The sequence below is a fragment of the Triturus cristatus genome, chromosome 7, assembly GCF_964204655.1.
Source record: "Triturus cristatus chromosome 7, aTriCri1.1, whole genome shotgun sequence".
NCBI lineage: Eukaryota > Metazoa > Chordata > Amphibia > Caudata > Salamandridae > Triturus > Triturus cristatus.
The window spans coordinates 1547772368-1547799812 of NC_140590.1; the positions used below are offsets into that span (position 1 = coordinate 1547772368).

Genomic DNA, 27445 nt, shown 5'->3' on the forward strand with positions numbered 1-27445 from the left:
GGCCAGTTTTGCAGCATAGCTCTAATATTGGCCCGCTGTAACAAAAGCTGCAACGGTGAGAAGGGAGGGGTGCTTCCAACTAGCGAGCTGTTTCCCTGGGTCAGTTTCGGTTCCCAGTCTGGCCGTGCTCGAGAGCATATGCTTCACGATCTCACATAATGCATGGTTACAATAATTATTGATTGATAGCTAAGTATGTCACTGCCTTGACTCATCATACTGAACACTTGCCTTGAACACTTTTAGATCACTCTCAGATAGTGCTTTCTCTGAGTGCTTGCTCTGAATTTGGCAGGAAGTCATGCCTTACCATGGAGACTTCCTCTGAATGCTCTAAGAGATCCTATCTTCAACTCTGAAACAAAAACTGCCAATACAGAATATTTCTTTCACAATGTGCACTCAATTTGCGGGTGTGCTATCAATGGTATTTATAGCCTATCTTTGCAGAATCTACATGCCCGAAAAGCTGGGAGCCCTCCGTCCCCTGTGATCTCAGGGCCTGTCTTTTTCCAGAGGTTGAGTTTTAGAAGTAGCTTCCCAAACTATTTGTTTGCAGGAGTTAGATACCAATGCTTGCCCTCTTACATAGGGGTTTCAGCTTTTCACTCAACATTCTGCTCTTAAAAATCTGATATATACAGGAGAAATAAAACAGGGGTGAAAGAGCAGCTCTACTCCACTCCCAACAATGTGGTTTGAAGGGGATTTGGTTTCACACCACTTGAACCTAGAGGCACACTGCATGAAGAATCTTCCTAGAGCCTTGACGCGCACCGATTGAAGTATCTTGCTATATCCTAGACACACAGTTATCTTCCTATACCCTAGATGCACACTGCATGAAGTATCATCCTATACCTTAGACGCACACTGCATGAAGTAACGTCCTAGAACCTAATGCACTCTGCATGAAATAATTTCCTAGAGCCTAGGCACACACTGCATAAAGTATCTTCCTACATTAGTTTAGTCAGAGCCAAGAGACCTTCACCCAAACCCACAATGACCAACTGTATCCATGTTATTGACCTCTTTACAGAATCTAAATCAAGAGCAAAGCCGAAGAGGCAATGAACCCTCCTCAATGATTAAATTGTACATATTTTTCAATCAGTGTTTTTAAAATTAGGCACTTACCAAATGTAGACCAACAGTTTAAAAAACATACATTCAATAGAACTATATTCAGCACCCTCATAGACAGTTGATATAGCCATAAAAATCATGGATATTTATAAGCAAGAGTGCAGTATTGACTACACATTGCCAATCTCGTAAATGAAAGAAATACAAAATCCAATTCTTTCTCCAAGCTTTTCACTGTTGTATATTCTGTATACTGACACTTCCAGCAAAGATCAGCCAACACGTGTTTTGTTTATAGAGACTTTTTCACGGCAGTTCTGTTTTCCAGACCCCGGTGATCTTCAGGTGTTGTTGTAAAGGGTTCCGAAAGGCAGTGTATAGTGGCTGGAACTATTTTGCTAGTCCAAGTGGTTCAGAATAATTAAAGCATATCATTGATGATTCCAATTTCAAGTCATGTATAGTGCTGGAACTATTTTGTTAATTCAAGTGTCCAATAAAAAATTCTATTCTCAAGTCACTGGTGCACTGCTACAACAAGCCACAGTATTAAAGAAGCGTTGAACAAGTCCATGGGAAGCTCCCTCGCCGATGTCACCGCAAAAGTAGCCCAATACACAAGTCCCTACAGGGCACAATGAAAAAAAACATACTTGCTCATGATGTGGTCTTTGCTAATTCCTTGATGCTGCCCAGGACCACATAGTAAATGTTTTACCAGAAATGTCAAATAGGGTAATTATCACCACCCCATTAACTGCTTCAAAAGTTGCATGATAATTTAATTTTCTCTAGGAACGTGGCACTTTTGCTCCAAGATTATGGGTTCAGCTTGACACACCATTAAAGAGAGAGTCTAAAGAAATTAGATTTGACCATGCTCTCTTTCCATGTTTCAGACAGCTCAATCACTTGAAAAACCTTACTTTAGCACTCAAATCAACGCCCAGATTTGCAAAGATTTTGCATTGTTTCGGATTACTTTTTTAAAGCAAACAGGACACAAAGGGCCCGATTCCGATCTCGCTCGGAAGTGCTCCTAACGGTATCCATCATGAGCAAGTCAGAGTCGCGAGTGCGATTTGCGAGCAACTCATCCTGCCATACGAGTGAGTGAGTACGATGTGAATATCGCCTTGTGCTCCGATCGACTCTTACCTGTCAGCAAGGCACTCTGGACGACTACAACATGGCCGACTTGTGCAGCGCAATGGGTCCAAATTCTGAGCGACCAAGTACGAGGAGCACGTCGAGCAGCTGCATCGACTCGGGACCTCAGACTCAAAAAATCTCAGAGAAGCGGACTTCAGGGGGCCGTAGAGGGCCCCCCTTCACCCATAGCCCTACGACTCTTCCCCCCTACACATGCATGTACGTGCAGGAGGCACCAACACGTCACAATGGAAACCTATGTACGCAACGTTCAACAGGCTCCCATTGACTTCAATGGGGCTCCAAGTGACCCGAGTCCGTCAGCGCATACTTGCATCGTACTCGGGCGCTCGGAGCCCAGGAGCACGAGTCGGTCGGAAAGCTCTACAGGACAGAGTCAGCCGTAGGGCTTTCCGAGCGAGATCAGAAGCAGGCCCAAAGTGTTGAGTTTGTACTCACAATTCAACACAAATCACGATTTGCACTGTATGGTAACCCAAAGTAAGCCAAAGAGCGCAATTCGCTGCATTGTGTTACTTTCCTTCATGGGGGCATTCCGTGGGTGGTGCATGGACGTTCCCATGAAACCAAACATGGAATTTGAAGCAAATCCTTATCTACAAAGAATTGTACTCAGGAATTTGTGCCAATATCCTGCACCTCCCTGAGACAAGCATAACAAAGAGATTTTTTTAAATTTCTCCAGGTTTTTTAGATTTTGTCTGCAGACTGTGCTTGTGCATTTGCTTGCTAAATCGCTTGTAGTCTAAAAGCTTAAAGGAGGCTTAGAGCCTGCCCATTGCTTACCATTACATGCCATTGGTTTGCTTTGATGTCACTCTTGTTACATTGCTTATTACTGGTAAGCGCCTCCTGCTTCCTCCTGGGACTTCAAGTGTTTGTCCCTGCTGTAGAGCATGGACCGAAATAGCTTCCTGTCTGCAGCAAGTGTTCTTGCAGATATTTTTTTACTTTTTTACTTTTCGTCATGCACTCTATAAGAATGTCGTGCTTTTGCTGTCTTCTCTCCGTCACTGTCTGTGATTTGGTTTGGTCCCTCCAATCTGCCTTCCTCTTCAGCACCTTGCCATAACCTCCTTCTCCTGCCCCTCCCTTGTGTTGCATGCCCTCCTGTCTTCCTACCACTGTCCGTCATGTTGCTGACCCCACCATCCCAATTCCTACTGCCCTTCCAACCCGCCGGTTTGACACAAATAAAAACAGTAACAAAGTCAAATAGCATTCCCATATGTGAGAGATATATGTCATTGTTAATGTTTTTTAGACTTATTGCAAAGCAGCGGGGCTGCTGTGCAACATGCTTTAAAGTAAAGAAAAAAAAGCACTATGATGTGGTCAACTCTAGACGCGACATATTGGTTTTTTTTTGTTTAATTTAACCTATGTTGTACAACAGCCCATGCTGCTATGCAACATATCTATAAAAACATTGACAAAGCCAATAGATCTTGCATAGGCGAAACCTAAGGGCTTTGCAATGCTTGTTTTTCTTTGCAGTGTGTTTCATTGTACATCACACATACAAAGAGGAAAAAGCCTTAAAGCATAGTTTTTGTAATCTATGCTGACCGCAACACAGACTTCCTTGCACTATGGCACAACTGTGTCTGTGTTGACGTATGGCAGCCAAAGGTGTGTCAGCGAAGGGAGAGACCATAACAGCACTACATCTTAATATTCATGGCGCTTTTCTGCTCTCTCTCTTAGATGCAACTCAGTAAAGCAATTTTACACACGCCACTAGTTTGCCTTATTTCTTTGTAAATCTGGCCTGCACTTTTCAGACTACAAATTTACTTCACACCAGAAAGTTAATGGTCACTACTGTTAGCACCTCTTTGCATTGTGGAAAGCTGCTCAGTGTCACACGAGAGCCCGCAATAAATAACAGTAAATCTGGAACTTTTTCTAGTATGGCTGTTAAAGCCAGCTTACATATCACTGTGAACTAGGGGGCACATTTACTCAACTTCCACACAATGCAGGGCAGCAAGCATTGCATGAAAGAGAGAGAGAGAGAAATGCTCCATATTTACAAAGATGTAGAGCATTTCTGCTATCTCCTTGCCCTGGCACACTGTGGGCAGCCTACCACCAAAACAGGCACTCTTGTAGCACAGTGCAAGAGTGCCTGCATTACAGGCGGAGTTGTTTTTGAGCAGGAATGGATGCCTTCCTTGGCTTTGTGTGCAGAATGCAGCCAAAGTGGAAAGAGGAAATAATGAGGAGAAATATAGATATTTCTTCTCGTTATGTCTCACTTGGAAAGTCATAGCATTGTGGCACATTTTCAGGTTTAGAAACCTGAGAATGCACCAAAATCCATATGTAGATGCATGGGAATCCCCATGTCCCACCCATGGAACAACTCCCAAGTTGAAATATTATGCAATGCAGTGCAAGCAGCTGACTTGCTTTGCATTACTTTACAAAGCCAGGCAAGGCCTTCAAATATGGCCTTGCATGGCTTTGTAAATATCACTGAAGCCTTTGAGTTGTCCTTGCATCACATTGTGTGATGCAAGGACAACACAAAGATGTCATATCTGTGGGCCTTGATGCCTCTTACCACTGGAAGTATGGTCTGTTTAGAAACTTGCCTTTTAGGGCAGTGTGGTTGAGAAGCCATAACTGGACTTTCTATAGTCTGCTTGGGAGCAGCCGAGAAATATTCACTTGCATACCAACAGTCTGAGTAAACAAACAATTAGGCAGAACAGCCAATTTATTTATAAACTAAATAAATACTTTATTACAACCAGATGTAACTTCACAGCATGCCAAGAAAAAACATGAGGCACATCGGTGAAATGCCCATTCACTTACCAGTCTAATGTTGCATCAAGTGTAGATGTTAGAAAATGTTAGGCAAGATTTAAAAAAGTATTAACATTGGGTGAGTGTCAGTTAGTCGGTTTTATGTCAGAATATCGGCAACAAAAGTATTGGCTAAATAGCTATTAGAAAACTATCATTCAATTGGATGTACATTTTCTGTTATTATCTCCGATGGTGTGATTTTTTTAAAGTGATAGACAATACAAGAAACTCTGTGCTTGCGTGCCTCTTTCTGTCTGTGTGTGTGTGTGCATGGGTATGCACACCTGTCTTTTGTCTGTGTGCATTTTTTCCAGGCAATATTTGGGACCAATAGATTCTACAGTCCTTTATCCCGGGGTGGTCACTGGATTCCCAGGGTCCTTCACATTTGGCCATTCGGTGGCTGAAGCATATGGAACCGGGTAGAAGGGAAGTTCTCAACAACATTTACCCAACTTAGAGGCACGATTAGGAGACCCTTTGCGTCTCTTTTTCTATGTAATGTGGTGCAAGAGCGTTGCAAATTAAAAATGAGATTTATGAAGCCACGCAAGTCCACCTTGCATGGCTCCGAGTGGCTTCATTAATCTTGAGTAATGCAAAGAAGCGCAATTTGCTGCGTTGCATTACTCTGTGCCAGGGAGGCATTTCCGTGGGCATTGCGTGGGTGTTCCCATGGATTTTGATGCATTCCCAGCTTTACCAGAAGTGGTAGTACTGGGAATGCGCCAAAAACCTATGCCTCCCCAGGTGAGGCATAACAAGGAGAAATATGTTTATTTCTCCTTGTTTTTTCCTCTTTCTGTGTGTGCTGCATTCTAGGGAGACATCTTAGCAGGATTCTAGGAAGGTACATGGAAGTAGAGATGAACAGCATGGCTTTGCCAGTGTTGGTACTAATGTTATTTTTCTGGTTATTATGCTCCAGAGAGGCATTGCCCCCTCGCCTCGCTGATCCTCACCACTTTGTATCTACATAGTGCAGTATACCAGTTGTAGGTTCCTTGTCCAGTAGTAAGATTAGACCAGCTAAAACTGCACATGTATTTCTTTTCAGTGTTATTTTGTAGTCTTTATGTTAGCTTGGCCCTCATGTAAAAACATTCAATTTAAGAAATCGTAAACTGCAACAAACAGTTGCAATTTACAGATGTATTGAACTAAAATGCATTTGATAGAAGTAGCAATTTGTGCACCAACTTCTACCTAGTTTTGTCACTCCGTGTTCCGATAAGATAAGATAAGTTTATAAAGTGCTCGAATGCCACAGCGTCTTGACGCCGAGAGTGTGAAGAGGGACTGCACTGATTGCAAACCTGCGACTTCAGTTAGGGGGAAACAGCCAGGATTTTAGGAGTTTCCTAAAAAGCTGCCTGTTGGATGTAGTCTCATAGCAATAGGCATTCGATTCCATAATTTGGCTGCGCAGTGTGATAGACTCCTCCCTCCCCATCTTGCTCTGTGAATTTTGGAGATGCGAATGAGACCCGCATTTGTGGATCTCAGGTTTCTCTTAGGAGTGTACCATGGAAACAATTTCTGAATGTCATCTGAGCCACCTCCATATCGTGCCTTATGAACCAAGCATAGGGCCTTGAATTCTACTCGTTGCTGGATAGGGAGCCAGTGTAGTGATCTTATGCCCGCAGAGGTAAAATGGCCTTTGGAAATATTTAATAACAGTCGTGCAGCAGCATTTTGTAGTGATTGTAGTTTGGTCCTCTGCGCTTTGTCAATGCCGATAAAGAGTGCATTGCAGTAGTCCAATTTCGAGAGAATGAGAGTTACTACCACAGTTTTCCTAAGTTCCTGAGGGATGAAAGGGAAAATCTTCCGTAAGATCTTCAATACAAAGAAGCAGGAGGAAGTTAAACGGTTGATCTGAGCTGCAAAGTTAAGCTGATCATCAAAGATCATTCCCAAGTTCTTGGCCTTAGCTGTTGGGCGGGGACACTCAACAGCCTTAGCGGGCCACCACGTCAGACTCCACAGGAAATTACCCTTGCCAAACTCCACTACCTCCGTTTTTTCGGTATTGATCTTAAAAAAGTTTTGACTCATCCAGCTCATGTAGAGTACGGAGTTCAGCAAAATCTCTGCCCACTGCCGCGTGGTGGAGTTTACTGGCGCCCACCCTATGAGTAAGACAAGCATGAATTCCAAGCCTCATTTTCACACTCTGAGAGAGCCCCTTAAGTCTTCTATTGAAACCAGCCAATAGGAGATCGCAACCAGAGAGTGAAGTTATAGAGGCTGGGTGAAAAGGTTTTTGGGAAAAGGTGTGTTAAGGGGCCCTGTCTGTGTTACCGTTGCACTTACGACGTCCCAGTGTCCGGGGAATGCTGGGTCTTTCAAAGGTAATGTCTTCTATGTGTGGTACCTTGAAGGGTAGTGCGCCCTTGGACTATCCTACTGGTGCATCACACAGAAAATACTCCTCCTCACCCATGACTTATAGTCGGTGCAGCATGAAATAGACACCCCCTTCATTCTACGAATACCTCTGTGTGCAGCACATGGGAGTGAGTTGAAACTCTGATGCTGTGCAGGACTTTGGAGAGTATACACGGCTGCTCTTTTATGGTCATGCTTGCAGTACTGTCTTGAGCAGGAGGCAAGCTTTTGGTGTCCTCTGGGTCTGCGGAACACCTGTGGAGGATGCCGAGGAGGGAAACATCTCTGGCTGTCCCCAACATTTCCCCAGAGGGCTGCTGAGCAGCTGTAGGGGACGCAGACGCAAGCTCCAAACACAGGTATGAGCGTATTTTTGTACATATGAGAAGAATAATTGCAGCCAGGAGCTGTATGTATGCCACTAGTGCTGTCGCTTGCCACAAAGACGCCTTCAGGGCAAGAGTTCAAGTCCTGACAATGGGAGATCAGTGTGAATTTAAATGATGAAATTGGGGAGTGTCGTTTATTTTATTAGTTGTGACACGCTGCTTGTCACTGAAGATACAGCTCCAGTGCTTTAAATGGGAAAAAAATAGTGCAGGTACTCATTTTAATGGGGCGAGTGGGCGGGGCTAGGGGCGGGGCTAAGAACAAGACATGCTGATACCGATTGACTTCAATAATAGTTGCAGCACATACCAAAAAAATGCGTTTCTATAAATAAAACAGGTTAATTCATTAGACAAAACGACAGCCAAACGCTGTGATGTTTTAACATTTCCTTGTTATATAATATTTGCAGCTTCCATACTCTTATTTGCTGTTGCTTGGCACAACACAATATATTCTCGAGCATGTGCACACACACGCACAAGCACACACAAAGCATTCCACACATTTCCTTTAATAAACCTCCCAACAGTGTATCGAATCTCTCTCTTTCTCTCGCTTTTTTCCTCACACAAAAAAGCACTGGGGAACAGACAAACAAAAGCCACTCACGCAAAAGAATTAAAGGATTAAAGCCATTTTAACATCGTTACCTTCCTTTGCTTTCTTAATTGCGCTGTCACCGGGATGCCTCGATCCTGTGTTTGCAACACAGCAGGATGGTGAACACCGGACGTTATGCAAATGAGCCCCCGCTGAATAGTTCAGCAGGGGCTCAGCTCACCAGTCACGGCTACAGAGGTGCCTTGGCTGTCAGTCCGGTCACCAGCACAAGCAGCCAATGCGCCTGCCTACCGTTTATGAGTACCGGTACTCTCCTTGGCAGCAGAGAAGTGCCGGTACTCAGAGTGATAAAAATAGGAAGTGCCGATACTCAGTACCGGTGAGTACCGGCCCATTTAAAGCACTGAGCTCTCGGGTAGATATACAAGGGAAGACGTGCACCGTAAAGCATGCTGTGCATGCAGAGTACGCAGATCAGCCCTGCAGACATACACGCAGCTAAAATAGAAACAGTCATTTGAATTGGCGAGTGTCTCAGATTTAGGAGTCAAGCCAGCTTCCACTGCCAAAGTACACCCCATTGCATGTTGCGGAGGTCTTAGAACTGTGGATGATTTTAAGCACCTGGGCACGTGACACAATTTTTGGCCGCAGTAGGGAGGGATATGAGTAAAGCATGCAATTTTCTTTCAACAGTGGAACTTTCTGGGTTCACATATTACAATTCAAATATAATTGCTGTATTATATGTACTGCTCTTCAATCACCTGTGATGTTACTGGTGGCAAGAGAACGTCTGACTGGAGATACATTTTTAACAAGTTTTTGGCCGAGCAGCTCCCTACTTAATGGTGGGCGGAACTCTGCGGAATCTCGTGGATTTTTTAAGTAAAACTCTGTGAGTTCTGCCCACCCTTATTTATGACCTCACATATTACATCACTCTTGATATGTTGTACGACATCATGTATGACATCAATGACAACATCTCAAAGGACAGCTCAGATGACATCACTGATGACATCATCCAAGCTACGTTTGAACTCATTACTGTAGAAAGGAATATGGCATTAGTGGTATGAAAGTAAGTTTGAAATAGCTCAGAATAATATAAATCATCATTAATGCTATCCCACGTACAACCCCATTAGGTGAAGCAAGCTTGTGTTATGTTTAACCACACGTACATGGATAACCCCTACAGCACACAATGTTTAATCTGAAAGCAGCTGTTCAGAGAAAACCATGTTCCTCCTGATACTCAAATTCTGTTACATAACTAGTGCCCTACTATGGAGAGCTTTTAACTGTATCAAACCCTTCACAGTTACCGAACCTACAGTGAGAATATATATGGCAAGGTTGCCAATAATGGTCATATCAATCAGAATTTGAAATGGTAAGTATGTCTCCAGGATTAGCAACAATAAACTAATGAGTTAGGGGTTGTCCAATGACCAAGTCCGTAATAAGTTGCAGAACGTTGTCATGTGGATTAAGTAAAAAATTGCAGATAGTGCAAGTTTGAGAGCTCTTAAATGGGTCAAATGATGCTTGACAGGCTTCTGAACAGGTGGGCGGAAGTGCTCTCAGTTGTTCTGCTGAGAATGTTGTTAAGCCTGACCCAGACGGAGCAGGGTCCCTGGTCCCTGGCCTCTGGGCCTGTCCCGGGGCAGATTGGTGCAGACAGGCTTGCCTTTGGCGTGCCTTTGGTGGCCCGGTGGCATGTGCATGCTATGGCCATTTGTACAAGCGGGCCACTTAAACAGTTGAAAACTATTTCAGATAAAAAATAGGAGGCCCCACGTTCACCCTGCAGATTATAACCCACTTTCAGATTTCAAAAACATTTAAGAACAATTTACACAAAAAAAGTAGAGATGCGGAGAGACGTGTTATGGCCATTTCAAAATAGAGGCATGTACACCAAAGACTAGCCTGCAAACCGAGCGGCACATGCGTTCCCAAAATGGAGGCTGATGAAAAACTTATGAATGGGGCACATATACTTATACTAAAGCCCACCAAATGCCCACCAAATGCAGGCCCCCATGCATACAACCTTCCACATGCCAACTGCCATTATACCCACACACACTCTACATGCAGCCTCAACATAGAGATCCTTGTACATACTGTCACAGACCCTTAACAAAATTCAGAACCATAATACATAAATAGAGCTCTCGTGGACATATACTCCTTCAGACTGAGAGACCCCAAGTACAGATTCCCTGGAATAGATGGACCCACAAACCTCACATATACACAGCAAGACCATCAAATGCCAACTACAGACATATATTAGAAAACACAGACACAAAGAAACACATTTCAGTCATTCCTGCTTCTCAAGCCACACTCTCCAGTCATACTGCTCACGGTTCTAGGTTCCAAGAAGAGTTAGAGACTCTCTTAACCAGGTCCTGCTGTGGGTCTACCTTCTGACCCAAGATTGATGGCAAGGCAAAAGTAAAGATGAAAATAGGGCTGGCGGTGACAGTTGTGTCTGGAGAGTGGAGACACCAAGATGTGCGATTGTGGCATCCTGTGGTGGGGAGGAGTGGAAGCAAGGAAGAGGACTTAATTAATGGGATTGTTGGAATCTGGATGGGGTTTCACTTTGTGATCCAGAAGACTAATTAGTAGTATTCAGGTGTCTCAACGGAGAGGGAGTCGTGCATAGAATCCAGGCTGGAAGGAGGTCAGGGAGATCAGTGCTGGCGTGGGGCTGAGGGAGAGTGGAACAGTGTCTAATTAACACAGGGGCGTAATTGACACCACGCAACTACTCCAGTCTTCTCTACATGAGGTGCCCCCTCAGTATGTCTGTGCAGCATGTCTTGCTAAAGCAGCTACAGTGTGCAGAATACTCTGAGCTAGCATAATCTGAGCTGATACAGCGCAGACCCAAGACTGAAAATAAACAACATAATGTATTTGTTTCTCTTCAGTTCGAGCCTGCAAGGCACCTGACAAGCAGGGTTGGATTGGGATTCAAAATCGGCCCGGGCAAGCTAAAAAAAAAGTGTCCCACATTTGCATATTGCCTTTCCTCAAAACACTGCTTCAGCGAAATTTTATAAATAAAAAGGGGGGTATACAAAAAAATTCACAGATCCGTTTACTCTGGTGACTGAAAACAAGTGAGGCCACTTCTGCTCATGCCCCCTGCCCCCCTAGGTTGCATACATTAATGGGCCGGCCCTGCCTGAGAAATAAAATGACACCTCTGCCTGTTGCTAAACGTGAGGTAATGAATGTCCATCTGCCTCCAGAAAGGCCACTCAGACACCCACTGGGCCGCTGGCTGTATCAGAACAACAGCGACACCGGCCAAATCTGCCCCCCAGACTGCTCCAAAAAGCAGCTCATGGTTGGAACTCGGCACCAGCCCCTCGGGCATTGCGTTACCAATCCGACACTGCCGACAAGAGTGGGTGAGGTCCCCTGAAGGGGAGCATCCTTGACAGAGTGATGCTCCTCTTGGAGGGGTAGAGGCGGCACATAAATGACTGGAGCAGAGGTAGGGTTGCAACCTTTCCTAGAGAAGAATGCCAGCTCTCTTTTTTCATGTTTTAAGATTTTGTAAAGGCCTGCAAATGATTCTTAAGTAGAACTGTATATGAAATAATGTGTATTCATTTTATCATGGCCTTTCTGTCTTTGTTTACTTAAACTATCAGTCAAGGGCCTTTAGCCTTTTTTAGCCAAGACATTAAATGCTATTCATTGCAAGTGATTTCCTAATGATTCTATTGAAGTATCTGAATAGAACCCCAGAGTTCCCTTGGGCATGCGTTGAATGAGGTTTTTATCTTGCCTGCTGCTGAAATCTGTTAGTGGTCCCGAAAAGTATCTCCCTACAGTCAAGCACCCCACGGATAGATCTTTACCTACAAAATTTCGTTTGGGCACTACCCATACGATGATTTGCTTCCCTCAGGGTCAGTTTGACCCCCATGCCCTTTTAATCTGCCCTTGGGATGACTGTTCCCCCCAGACCTTAACACATTTGGTCTTATTTTGTAAATACTATGAATTTCTTCACAGAAGATATCGATTACCACTTTTAAAAGAGAGGGGCTTCATTCAATTTCGACCTGCTTTTCTATTCTTACAGCTATTACAGGATCAGGTGGTGATGACGGCAGTTATCGGATACCTAAAAGGCGCTTTACACTGGAACAAAATAATGTGTGCCTATTAACAATTCTGTATATGACAGGCCGGGGGTTTGATCTTAAATGAATTTTATATGCTTATGAACTTCCTCAATCGGATGAATTGATCTGGTTTGTGTCTAATAATGGCTTTTAACGTTTTATGTGCTCCTTTTTAATATGTGTTTTTATCTTTTATGATTACAATGTATAATCGAATAAAGATTAACATCAATCAATCAATCAATAAGGTGTAAGGCAAAAGTTAAAAGCAACATGCAATACCTATAGATTGAAAAGAATTGACAAATACATACCAATAAAAATAAAACATTGTAAAAGGAAAGTAGCCAGCTTTACTTAAATATTTACAAGTGACTTGTACATTTTATTTCAAACCAAAGTAATCTACAAAGCAGATTGCTGTTGTGATCCATAACAATATTCAGTGAATTTAATATTTAAATAGCCATTTTAAGTTGCAGAATTGTAATGCAGATATCTCCATCTCTCTCTTGTCAGATATATCTTTTCTTGCAATCTGGTGCTTGTTATTTTGCTTTTGCCGGTATAGACAGGCAGGACTACAAGTACCAGAATGCAATGTATCAACTACTCACACCTGAAATGCAAAATGTGAGGTCAGTATGTAGGGTACATATATGCAGCATGACAGCCTTTTCCTTCATTGTTCCACAAAGTATATTTGTGTTTTCATAGTGAAATAACAGGAATATGCAGCAGCATTACAATTTTAATTTTCTTAGGTTTCCAAACTAAAATTCTTGTTGAAGCAGAGCACAGGATTCATCGAACCACAGAAATGAATTAAGCTGAAAATAAGAGGGCATTCAGCAAAGCTTTGGCTCTAAAGGTTTTACCAGCACGTGCCACGGAAGGGAGTCAGGGAAACAGGACGCTTGAGAGCAGAGTTGTGGCTGACTCCTGCTTCGAAAGAGGATGAAGGCTCATAGGAACAGGGTCTTCATGGTAGTGCCTCAACATGATTGAAGGATGACGGGCTGCTGATACAAGTGTCTGTTTTTGTTGTCTACTAATTCCTGCCAGTTCATGGGAATTGTAGCTTTGTATGTGCAAAGTTGAAATGGCTGCTGTTAAAATAAAGAAGAAAGTGAAGGCATAATCCTCGTTTCCTAGCCCACGACAGTAGCCAGCACATTCTTTGCCGCGAGGTTTCCCCGCCGCCTCCAACCACCCGAGGCCGCAGTTGGGGGAAACTACAGGCCCCAGCATCCCTCGCCGCCACGCCCACATCTGCCGGACAAGGCGCCCGGAGGCGCTACATAGATCGAGGCTCCCTCCGCGTCGCGGGACGCGCGCGGGCGGCGCCGGGCTGAGCCCGGGCAGAGGGCGGGCCGTCTGTGGCCGTCCGGGGCCAGAGGAGGCCGTAACGGGCCATACCACTTACATCCAGCATTAACCTTCCCATACGAAGGTTACAAGGTACTGTGGGGAACTATTATCGTGTTGTCCAAGTGATTGGCGGGCTTGGGTGCCACACGATACACAATGCCACCTAAACCTACATTACAAAAGCGTGTTCAAGGGGCACGTGCATGTGCTCCTAAACAACAAGCCACTCCAAGAGACTCTGGGGCTAAACTTCCAACTGCTATTGACTTAATGCTCCAGAAAGCAATTGGCGTGGTCACCTCGGAAATTGAATTAACTGAGCGTCGCCTCTCACTAACACCTGACCTTCCAGTTCTGGGGTCGCCTGTCCACCATACTGCTCAAGATTTGACTGATACATACATTAGCCAGGCTTGTTCCCCATTGATCGTAACTGAACAAGACCCAATAATTTCACCTATGGTTAGTGATGGCTCTATATCTATACCCCCGAAGACCAAAGGAAAAAGGAAAGCTATTAATGCTGGAAAAAAGCCTAGGAAGACCAAGGGGAGCTCCTGTAAGGAAACAACATGTTCCACCACCCAAATTCCTGCCACTACCACTACATCACCACTCTCTCAGGATATACTATACCCTGCTTGGGTGCATCTAGCGGTGACTAACATTATTGATCAATGTAGGACTATTATAAAGGAAGAGATGACCCCTATCTTAAAACTAGTACAAAGCCTTTCGAAAGTACATATCGACCCTCTCTGTAATCCCAAGCCAAGTACTTCTACTGTGCAAAATACCAGTCCACTTACACCCCAGCATCTATCACTAGTCCCAGTGGTTGTTCAACGTAAGACTGGGCAACTAAAGGCAACCCAACTCTGCTCATCAACAGAAGGACCCCCCACATCTACTGGTACTAGAAAATCTCCTTCCCTTCCCAATAACCAAAACCTTTCAATTCAGACTACTAATATCAATGAGTCCCTAGCCACTGCTACTATAATTCGCAAAAAACTTGAGGTAAAGAAGACTGGAACCATTGCTACTAACCCTCTAACGATCAATCTTCCTCCAGCCGCATCCCCTTATGTGACCGTATTGACTGGTGTCCCCGAACTAAGAGAAGGTTCCAAAGAAAACCACCTTGATTTGCGTAATAAAGTCCTTTTCTGGCTGGCAAGATAAAACAGTTTCCCTACAAGATGGCAAATGAGATTTTGATGGTGAGAAGGGTTGCATGGATAGGACCAACGGAAAAAAATCTTAGGGGGGATTGCGTGGTCATTAATTTCAGATGTCCGCAGACTAATCAAAAGATTCTTGACCACCCAACACTATCATTTGGACATCACACTTCAATTAATGCATCCCCCCTCGAATCTTTCTATCCTCAGGCTCCCAGGAATTCAGCCCCCTATCGAATTGACTCTATTTTTTCAGATATCGGGTTTTACCAAAATGTACCACATAGCACTAACTTGAATAATCAACAATTTGGAGTCCCCGTACACAATCGATTTGCTCCATTAGAGGACGTTGATTGACTGGAAGATTTAACTGATACTGATATAATTAACAGGGGTTCCTCCAGCCCCTCTACAAGTGACATTAATGCTCATCCCACCCCTCAAAATAGTATTGTTCCTATTGAATATATCCCCTCTAGACCCACATTAAGTGAGGAGACAACCCACTCCTCTCTTTCCTCGCCTATTGTCTCACGATCTGAAAGAAATAATCCCCACTCAAATAACCAATTAAAAGTACTATCTTGGAACGTCGCGGGCACTGTAAATAAACTTCTCTGCCCCGACTGGAACTCTTTCATTAACCAGCATGACGTTTGTCTGCTGCAGGAGACCTGGGCAAAAGAAGAACTTAGAATAAAGGGCTTTTTTACAACTAATATTCTAGCACTTTCGGGTCCTAGAGGAAGACCATCTGGTGGGTTGTCCATTTTTATAGGGTCACATTTGGGTTGTGTAACCTCTGAAATTGCCACGCAAACACTTGATCTCCAATGCCTCCAGCTTACGTTTCCCTCAGGTTCTGTCATTATTTTAGTTAATGTCTACTCCCGTCCTACTAAGTCAGGCAGCGAATCGCCTACACTAGATTTATTGGACAAATTTATCCAATAAGTAAAAGATAAGGGCACTTTGATTGTTGCGGGCGATTTCAATTGTCAATTTGAGCCCCTACCGGGGCTCATTGACCCAATTACTAGGGAGGAAGATGAGCAATGGTCCATACCGGCCCTTCAAATTCCACCTGTCAAGGCTTGGACATCACTAGCCCTGCAAATTAACTCCCTAACATTATCTAACTCACTTAGAGCCTGCAATGGGCGCTCTTTGTCGGATCTTGAGGGTAAACATACTTTTAATCGCCCAGGCCAGACTTCGCGTATTGATTATATTATGGTTGAGGCCAAAATGTGGACGAGGGTTATGGATTTTATGATCCACCCCCGCCATGACAGTGACCACAATGCGCTGACCCTTGACCTGATTGTATTGAGGGAAAATAGTCCCACGCAAAATAGTGGTACGCCCCGACCCTTACATCTCTCTGGCGACAGAAGACGCCTTAAGTGGACGCTGATTCTTAAATCCCCTGATAAAATCAGCCTTATCTACTCGGCCACATGTAATGCCCTTGCACAAATGTGCCAAATCTTAGACCAGGACAATGATACCAGGAAAAATCACGTGTCCGATATCCATACTGGGCTAGTTAACATATTGGGAAATTACCTAAATCCCTTGACTTCCAGGAAAAAGAGAACCGTAATGGCACTCTCCTGGTTTAACCATGAATGTAGAAAGGCAAAATTAGCCCTATTGGCCACATTAAAATCTGGCGATAGGAAAGCGGTCGCTATGAGTAGAATTAAATACAAGCAGACCGTAAAAGTGGCAAAGCAGAATTGGGAATACGATAAATGGGAGGACATTAAAAGAGCTCTTATTAAAAAGGACATGAGAGAATTTTGGGCAATTGTCAGATCAGAATCAAAGGAAGGCTGTATAGCCGATGATCCCAATATTGCATCGAGTCAATGGGTTGACCACTTTCAGAGTTTGTATGCTCCGTTGGCCCCCACTACTGAGGCTCCATCCCCCCCTGATGCGATCAACGAAGTCATTGATAGTATAACCCCCAGGGAGGTAGAAAAGGCCGTAAACAGACTCCCAGTAGGAAAGGCTCCTGGCCTTGACAAGATTCCTGGGGACCTTTACAAGCATAAACCCAAGGTGTGGATACCATACCTTTGCTTACTCTACAACGCCATTCTTCATGGTGCCCCCATTCCGAATACCTGGGCAGGCGCAGAGATAGTCCCGGTTTTCAAGAAGGGCTCCCCCCTCTTGCCTAGTAACTACCGCCCGATCAGCCTAATTGACGTCAGCCAGAAGCTCTTTGCACGTATTATTCTAGATCGAGTGCAAGCCTGGATGGACGAAAAACGAATTCTAACCCCTTACCAGGCTGGCTTTAGAGAGAAGACATCCACGGTGGACCAACTTTCCCGACTACAACTTCTTTATTGGAAAACCGTGAGGGTAGAGGGTGGCAGCCTCTACCTTATCTTCGTCGATCTCAAAGCAGCTTTTGACTTAGTCCCTCGGCAAACTTTGTGGGCAGTCCTGGCTGAGATGGGGATGCCTGCCTGCCTTTTGGGGATTATAAAACAGCTCCATAATGACAATTTCGCCCAAGTCAGGTGTGGCAAGTGGGGCAATTTGACCCCAAAGTTCCCTGTTAACCGTGGAGTAAGACAGGGATGCGTCCTGGCCCCAACCCTATTTTCTCTCTATACCAATGCATTAGTGCCCCACCTGAGGGGAGTTAAGGACATCGATGCCCCCAAACTTAACAACGAGCAGGTGGTCGCACTAATGTTTGCTGATGATACCCTCCTGGTGTCTAAATCCCCCATGGGGATTCAACGTGCCCTCGATAGTTTCTCTGATTTTTGTTTCCAGAGAGGCCTTGAGGTTAATTCCTCAAAAACAAAATTCATGATATGCAACCCGCCCAAAAACAATGGTCCAAACCCTTCTCTCAATGGTGTTACACTGGATAGGGTTTCAGTCTTTGAATATCTTGGTGTCACACTTTCGGATAGGATGGAATGGGGTCCCCAGCTAGCAAAAGCTAAATTACGACTCACGCAGACTTGCGGTGGGATCCTCAAAATATATAGAGTTTCCATCTCAAAACCGATAGCACCCACCATTGAGATATACAAAGTACAAGCACGGGCTGCATCTCTCTTTGGGGTTGAACTATGGGGGCACTGTTTAACCGGAGACATTGGGAGATCAGAGAACTCGTTCCTAAGGTCATTATTGTCCTTACCACCCAGCACTACCCTTATTCCACTTAGAATGGACCTGGGAGTAAGGTCTATCCAAGACGAAATTGCTTTAAGGCCACTTTTGTATTGGCGCAGGCTGTGGGCAACTCCAGAGCTAGTGGATTATCAAAACGATTTAAAATCGTTAATGACCCCTCGTGGTATAGATAATATACCGTGGCTTCTTTATATTAAAAGGGAGCTTATTAGATTAGGGTTTCCCGCATTATGGCACCACCCTGAAACACACGCCCCTACACTCTCTAGAGCTGAATTGGCAAATGCATTTTGGTTAAATAATAAAAATACGATGCTAACCAACAATAAATTAGGCTCATTGACCACGGACTTCTTTAATATCAAAGAAGATTTCAAAACAGAGCCAGTTCTAGACCTGATGGAGCCTAATGCCTCTAGAAAACTATATATGCAATTCAGGTATGGAACATTGCCTTTGAGAGCCTTCACAGGGAAGTGGTTGATAAATAATCTCCCTGACTGTCCAACCTGTGGAGCCCCTAGCGAAACTGATCTACACGTTCTCTTTTTTTGCCCCACATACAAAACTATCAGAAAACGTTGGCTTCGTCAACTCTGTAGGAATTTGGGGACCATACATTGTAAAGTTGCCTACAGAATCTTGAAGACAGACACAGCATTACCTATAGTCTTTTCGCTATCACGCTTCTGGTATGCTGTGTGGCGAAGGAGAAGCTCCCTTTTATTGCCGAATTTGCCGCTATAATGTATTGTTTTTATGACATTTTAATCTTTTAATCTTTTACCTACTGTTTTAATGAATTAACTGGCAATCAATCTAATCTTTATTGTACTTACTTTTTATGTACTGTAATAATCCGTTGTTTCTTTAACGATTGTATGTCCTTGTGGATTGCTTATCTTTTATGGTCTATGACCGAAATAAAGATTATTTTGAATTGAATTGAAAAAATTCTTCTCTCAGGTATAACAAGGTAGTCTGTGATACCAAAGAAGTGTCTTTAGGCCTGCGTGGAAGGGGACAAAGCACCTGATTTTATTGGGCATATGATGATAACGCCAGGCTGCCAAAAGGGAATTATTGCTGAAAGACGAGTTATGATATTGTTGAAGGGCCTAATGTAGTCAATTTGTATTGTTAGGTACAATTCCTGACATAGTTAGGTTCAACTACTCGCAAAGAGTTCTTGTACGTGCTTCAGGGAAGATTCTTGCTACATGTGCATAAAAACCTGCTTGGGTCAAAGACAAAGTTTTACCTAGGGTGATACTCAGTGTATCACTTGTGAAGACTGAAAATGTCATACATGAGCTGCTGCAAACAATGAAATGTCACACATAAACAGTTAAAACTTGGTACCCGGTTTAACATTGTTAAATGCATGCATCATGTCCCCTGCATATACAATAAACTAAGGGGAGGAGCTCTGTAGGGACATGTGATTAATTGTAATCCAAGTAGATACATTTAAAAGGTAACAGCATTACACTGAATGTAATCCTAACAAGCAATTTAAATTTGTTACTGGGGCCATTGGGATTGTGCAACATGAAAGGTCCAAATTATGCAGCATTAAAACTACAAGTCAAGAAAAGGCAAATTATGCGGCGTAAAGTGACAGATTTTGTGATAATATTTCTTTATAATTTTGTCGTTTTTTTAAAACTAAGTTAACACCATCTAGGAAAGGGTTGACCTAATTTGTACCACTTCAACATGCAGTAAAAAGCAATAAAAAGGTGACCAGTCAACTTTTACATGGGGCTTTCCACTGCACTGCAACACCTGTTGCTGAGACTTTTGTAACTTTTGAGCAATAAACATTTTTTTGGCTTTTGCTGCAGATGGTGAGTTATGTGGTGAATAGGGTAAATCCATAATAATGCAGAAAGCAATGCAGCAGCGGAATCGCATAATTCGAGTGGCCCTGCTTATAACCCAAAACAGCAATTACCCATATTACCCATGGCTGCTTGGGCCATCACATACATCTGCATTATTTTCTCCATGCATTTTTATTCTAAGCAATGTTTAAAATACCACACTGTCAGTGGTGTCCTAGAAGTGAATATTAGGGTGGAACACATTAAGTCACAGATAAACTGGTGCTACATCTCGGCACTCAGAATAAGGCATTGAATGGAAAAGAGAACTGCCAGTCTCATAGAATAGGAGCTCTGCAAATTTATGGTAGATTAACTCTCTCTGCCAAAGTATAAATAACCCTCTTAATATTCGCCTTTTGATGACTAGATTTAATTTGCATCTGCACATCCCCTACAAACCTACTCTGTTATTTGACCATCAGTGAGGAGAACATTCACCCAGCCCTCAGTTTGTTAAGAAAAATTATGGTAATATTATAATAAAAATATGAACATAACTTTGGGCCCGCTCACCAGACATGAAATAAAATCAGAAAGGGAGGATGAAGTAATAGAGGATCAGGTAGATAATAGCTCCAGATCTGGGGAATCAGAGAGGGAACCCGGATGAAAAACATATAGGGGAGAGGCCCTACCCACTACCCTTACACCCCCCTCATACAACCGATGACACCCAGAGATCCAGTATGCTGAGCCAAACAGAACTTTTCCCACTGAGGAAACAAGTATAAGGCAGAACTGAGAGCGAGAGGGGCACTAGGATGTTTATTAAAGGTTGATACATGATGTTAGATCATGGTTGACTTAAAATACATCTTTACCTATGGTTATGAGTAACTCCCTCGAGTACACATTGATCAGAATACAGAGAACATGCATGAGACATGTAATGCTTATAGATTGGATTGCCGTCCACAGACACAAAGTGAGACTTACTGTGAATAAATGGCAGAACTAAGCTGTGGGGCTTGTTGCATTATTGCAATGATGCAGTTCTGCTGGCTACTGCTTGCTTGCAGAGGCGTGGTGAATGCTGGAAAGAGAGATTGAGACGCATGGGCTGATGATTTAACACTGCTACAAGCTGTGTGACTGGGACCAAGCAAGCACACAAATATATGCCAATTCACCCCAAATACAAAGTGCAGACAGTCTATGTTTTTTAATAAAAAATTGCTTTTTTTTTTACCTTTCTCGCACCTAAAATCAATACAAGATAATAGGGAAAATTAATTTCCTTCAATGTTTTCAATATATCCCTCTTTTTTGTTTCAAGATATTAGCATGCATTTACACATGCTTTTTTACAACCTTCTTTATGATTGAGCAGCATGTTAGGGAGCATCAGGAGACACCAGGAGGAGCATACCTGGATGCTACTCAGTGTGACTACATGTCTGGATTGGCCAGGGCTGTTTTTAGACATCTCTCCTGGCATCACAACAAATGTCTATGTAGGTAATACATGTTGGGATGAGCAGAGTAAGATTGTGCAGTACATTTAATATGCTTTACCTCTTTCTCTTTCATGACCAATCTATGTCAAGAAGACAGGGATCTCAAGGCTACACTACTGCACCTGCACTCAGATGAGTCTTGCTGCAACGTGGAGCAGGTGAGACAGCCTATGGTGTCCGGGCCAAATTCAGACAACCCCAAATTTCCCCACCATACCTATGAAAGATTGATTAGAGTTGGGGCTTTTTACCATTAAATGGGCCGGTAAGTTGGATCGGAGCTATATGTGAGTCCCTAGGGACAAGAGCCCTAGGCATAAATTACAAGAAAACCCAGAGAACTCACATAGTAAAATCCACACAGGAAATCCACTCTGGAAAATCCACACGGGACAAGGCTTAAGTACAAGCCATGAAGGTTTACATAGAATTTAAAAATAATTACAGAAAGCAAAAGGCAGTGGTTAGTCAATTACATTAATATTATTAAAAATGCAAAGACATGTGAATCAGCATAAGCAATAGAAGCTGGACCCTATTCCAGTTAATAGCCAGAACCAAATAAGGCAAGTAATACACCAAGAGCAAATAATCATGGGGACTGCTCTGTTTAACCCCTTCAGCGCGGCGCGGATTTCCGTGCCACGCTGAAGGTTCCGTGCGCGGGCGGGGCCATGACGGAACGGTTCCATCATGCGCACAGCGCAACCGACGTGCATGACGGAACCGTTCCGTCATGCGCGTCGAAGGGGTTAAAGACGGCAGAGAATAATGACAAATCTTTATAAGTATTGGTGCAATAAGACGACTGAGATGAGTCTGTCTCTGTGAATAAAGGGAAAAGCATTCACACACATCCCAAAAATAGCAGTTCTTGTAGCATTTCAGCAGCAGAGATCGAGGCTATTGTGCGAAATAGCCCCATGGGTTGTTCTAACAAAGATACATGTATAGGGACCAATCATTATACTACTTTAAAATAAGCTCATTGAAAAAACCTTCTCAAACTTAATGAATAAATGAGACTTTTAGACTACATATAAAGAGGAAACCCATTGCTTTACTAAATTATAGCTGTTTGAAAATATTAATAAACCAGTTGAAACATTGTATGAGTGTTCCTTCCTTAACAGGCGGAGCTTGTAATTTGTTACAGCTAAAATAAACAACTTCACTAAACAGGGAACATCTTGGTTATTTCATGAAGAGAGGAAAAACACTTAAAACAAAAACATGAACAAAGCGCTCAGTACATCTTTTAAAAGCCAAGTTTCATTGCAGTCAGGTTAAGGCCCAATATTGGATTTGTGGCCTACTTATGCTTACTTAAACACTCAGGGCCTCATTTATGAGGTTTTGCCGTACGGCAGCGTCGCAGGCCTTCCTGCTTTGCTGCCCTACGGCAAAAGAAAAGGGCAGGATTGTGCCGCATCTATCAGATACGGCACATTCCTTCCATTTTCCCCTGCGCCGGTGCACAATGGGACGTTGTGCGCCAGCGCAGTCACATTTGCACCATGGGGCAAGGGGGCCTGCATTAGTTTGATGATTATTTTTGTGCAGGTGCACAAAAACAATCACAAGAGGCTTTTTCCTCTTTCTATGTGTGCGGCAGAATGGAACACACATAGAAAAAGTAATAACGAGGAGAAATAAAGATATTTACCCTCCTTGTGCCACCCTTATGCCTCCCCTGGGGAAACATACATTTTGGCGCTTCCTCACAGTTACGATTTCTCTTAAATCTGGGGCAGTGTCAAAAAGCCATGGATATTGCTGGGAACGCCCCCAGCAACACCCACAGCTGCAGCCCATGCGGTGGGGCCCGGTGGGGGGATTGCGACAGACAATGTCGAGAGAATATTAATTATTTATTTAATTTTTGATAGTGGTTGTCTGTCGAATCCCCCCAACACGGCTCCACCTCCCCACCGCTCTTACTTGCAAGGGCCGCGGTTGCACACCCATTGCATGCCCCTTTAACGCAGAAAACTGCGCTAAATGAAACGATAATTACGAGGCAGCATTAAGCCAAAAAAAGTGACTTAGTGCTGCCTCGTAAATATGGAGCAGGCTCCTGTGTCACGGAACGCAAAGGGTCTCATAAACGAGGCCCTCAGTTTATGAAATACTGAAAAACATTTTAACTCTCAGTGCACAGTCATAATATGAGAAAGCACCTTTAAAATGTGCACGGTATGACACTGCAAATAAATCTGAGGCCTATTCATGTCAACTTTAAAATGCTTCGTTATGAAGTACAATGCTTTCACTCTGTTTGCAACACATCCTTGGTAAGTAAACACATGATTTTATTATTTTTAAATAGCTTTATATTAGCAATACTTAATTTTAAGCAATTAAAGTTGCACAGATTGTATTTATTCTGTTCAGTTCTCAAATGTGCTTTTAATTTTGTATGTCATTTTACTATCAAAATGTTAATCTTTGGACTTTCATTCCACAATTATCCCTTTCTTTGTGGGTAGGTGCGGTTATTCAAATTCTTCTTGTGTCCCATGTTCCTTGCCATATTTTAGACCAAGCTCTATCCCTATAGCATGCCCTTATTATGTCAGCCTAGAGAGCACAGCTGTCTGCAAAATCTATTTTTAAGTCGAACCTATTGGAAAGCACATGGGCTGTCTATTGCAAGGCATGTTGTGGCTTACCAAGAGCACAGAGGGGCTTGAAGCCCGCCTAGTGATTACCATTGGTAGCCTTTGCTTGTCACTCCCATTTGCCTGCTTCTTATTTGTGTCTCAGCTTTTCAATGTTGTGTTTGTCTCTCCCCTGGACCACTGTGAGGTAACGATATAAGGCCCAACTCAATTTTTAAGTAGTACGCAACTACATTTTCTGTATTTTCTGAAAAATCATCAACATGTCTGCCTTTGACGCAGCGTTCGTCTATCCTTATCTTTTCAAGACCTGTGAAAGTGTCAAGTCATTTAGATATACACATCAACAAAACACCTAATTCAACATCTGTCTGGAACAAGTCTCTTGCTATCTCAATTTCAAAGTCAGACAAAGAACAGTCAGAATACTGTAGTTTGAATTGTTTTGCATTTACCTTAAATGTATAAAGAAATGCGTCCTAATCTAGCATCTCAATGCTAATTGGCTATATCACAATTCCTAAGGTGACATTGCAAATTCCATCTCAGATAAGATATAGTATAAAAAGACTGCCACATGACCACCTGTCAGGAGAGATCCTTTACCCCAGATTCTTGGAGGCAAGAAACTGTCTGACCAGAAGACAATACTGTCTGTCAGAGATGCTGCTGCCATAAGGCACTTTCTACTGAAAGCTGATACTGAGCCTGGGAGGAGATGATGATGAAGAACGTGTGTTTTCCTTTAGCAGGAAACACAGCTCTCCTGACTACCAACATTTATTGAATCCTGCTATAATCAAGGTATGCAGTGCACCCATTGTCCCTGAGAAAATCTAGTTGCAACTTATTCTACTTTCCATGCTCGCCTAGCGTAGCACATAGAAGTAGGTTTTAATGTGTTAGATTTCTAGATTACATTTTAAGCTTGTTAGAAATGTTCATTTTATTTTCATTGCTTGCAAGATGTGTTTGCGCTGTTTCTATTGCATTCTGTGTGGTTATTTTAAATATGCTGAGCAACAGATTGTACATGTTGAAATAAATGAGCTTTTAATCTAAACTGCCTTCTTTGTAGCACATCTTGTGTGTGTGTTTATTGAAGAAAGCGAAAGAGGTTTGTCTCAGATCACCATGATGTCCCTGGATCCCTGTTTAGGGACTGTTAGTAATAAAAAAGCATTTACGCATTTCAGCTATGTATTGGATAGAGTTCTGCTGGGCTATCAAAACCTGTCTCTCGCTTTCAAGCATGATGCTTTGAACTAAGTTTACTCCTGTCTTCCATGGGTGTGAAATCAAACCTTCTAGAGCAGAGCCAGAGACTCAGTTTAAGCAACAATTGCCTCTTTACAGTTTCTTTCAGTGCCTGGCATCGCTGCTCCCACTGCTTGTTTTCAAGCAATACTTTTTTCTTTTGTGTGAAGCACTCCGTTAGAGGGCATGTGTTTTTGAACTGTCTCCCTCATGTATGTCTATCCCTCTGCACTCCGTGTGGCTCTCTGTCGCCTGATTGCTTGCCCCTGCCTTCCTCCCTTTGTACTCACCTGTGTGCTTCTCCCCATTGTTTCCCCCACCTACAACCTCCATGTTACTTTCTCCCAACACCTGTGTTGCTTTTGTTCATCCCCCCACTGTTGCATTCAAGTCCCCTCCATCCCTAGCCTCCTTTTAAGTTTGCTGCCCCTCCTCTGTTACTTTAGTGTTCCCAGCGACCCTCCCCTGTATTGTATTGCCTTTCACCACCACCCTTCGCATGTTGCTTTGCCGTACCCACCCCCCTCCTCTGTTTTTCTTACGCACCCCCCTGCTCAAAAAAATATATGGTTTGTGTGTTTAATTCACACTACATTACCAACTCTCACTCGGTCAAAGGCTTTTAAAAAAAACTTTAGTAAATCCAATAGGTCACAATGGTGCCTCCATGCTCTGAGTCATCCTCTCTCTCCTTATGTTCCTGGAACATCAGTGCCCTTACCCAAAAACAGCAGTTCTCAGACCTCCTAGTCTTTTGGAGGGACTTTAAAATTATAGCCCTACAAGAGACATGGCCCATGACCAGTTACCTCATCACCGGTTTCAATGAGCAGAGGAAACCAGCTTTTAAAGAGCACAAAAATGGTAGATCAAAGGGTTGGCTGTCATTATATACTTCGGAAAACTCCGGGCGAAAACTGAATCTATAACTGAGCCGGAGAATTGGCTACAAGTAATTAAACTCCACAATTGGAGACAATTGGAGACCTCATAACTTGATCCTGCTAATCAACACCTACATCAACCCAAGGTCAGAAGACTAAGTACCAACCTGGCCCAACATATTGCAGCTTGTGTACCAGTGAGCTCACCTACACTGATAACCTTAGGCGCCTCAAATGGAGAGATGACCCTCATGGCAAAATAATGGCAGAATATATAATGGGTACTGGAGGGTCCGTCACTGGATACATCTCTCCGACTGATGAGTGATCAAACCTTCTCACATCGCAAAATTTACACGTTCAGCTTTTGCCGCTGCTTTGCAGCAGAACTACGCCAAGACTTTCCCTCCCATGGGCATGATTCAAAGATTAAAGAAAGCCCAGAACATCCCCATGAGAGGAGCTAAAAGAAACGGCAATATCGAGCTGTTAACGGCATTCAAGCCGGTGCAAAATCGTCATAGGCAAGCAGTTCAGGCTGAGAAGGCAACAGATACGCCTACCAAATAGCGCGTTTCTGCGCACAAAACTTAATGGCTTTAAACAGATCAATTGAAAGAGGGAATACCGAATGCCATCTTATGTTTACAACCACATTTGAAACTTGGGATGAAGTGAGGCAGATGCAGGAAGAAGCAAGTGATGAGGAAACACAAATTTGGAGTAATACAGGCTGTAGAAAGAGAGTAGAGGATGAAGTGTGGGTATATTTTGATGAAAAAGTAGAACTTGCGCCCCCATAATGAGCTGCTTATGACTATGCCTGTCTGTCTCATTCACACAAATGCACATAAACATTTTCACCTTCACACATACTATATTTTTTTACTGTCATACACCCACTAAACACTCCGAATAACAGATACACAAAAGCACTGGCACACCCACTCGATCTGGCATGTGACTGAAAATTAAAAATCTTCCCACCGCCACGTGGTTGAGTTTACCA

General features: G+C 43.2%; 1 pseudogene; it reads left to right on the plus strand.

Moving 5' to 3' along the window:
• Window positions 1–27006, plus strand: part of LOC146812345 (P2Y purinoceptor 1-like) — a 45135-nt pseudogene extending 18129 nt beyond the window's left edge.
• Window positions 27007–27445: the final 439 nt, after the last annotated feature.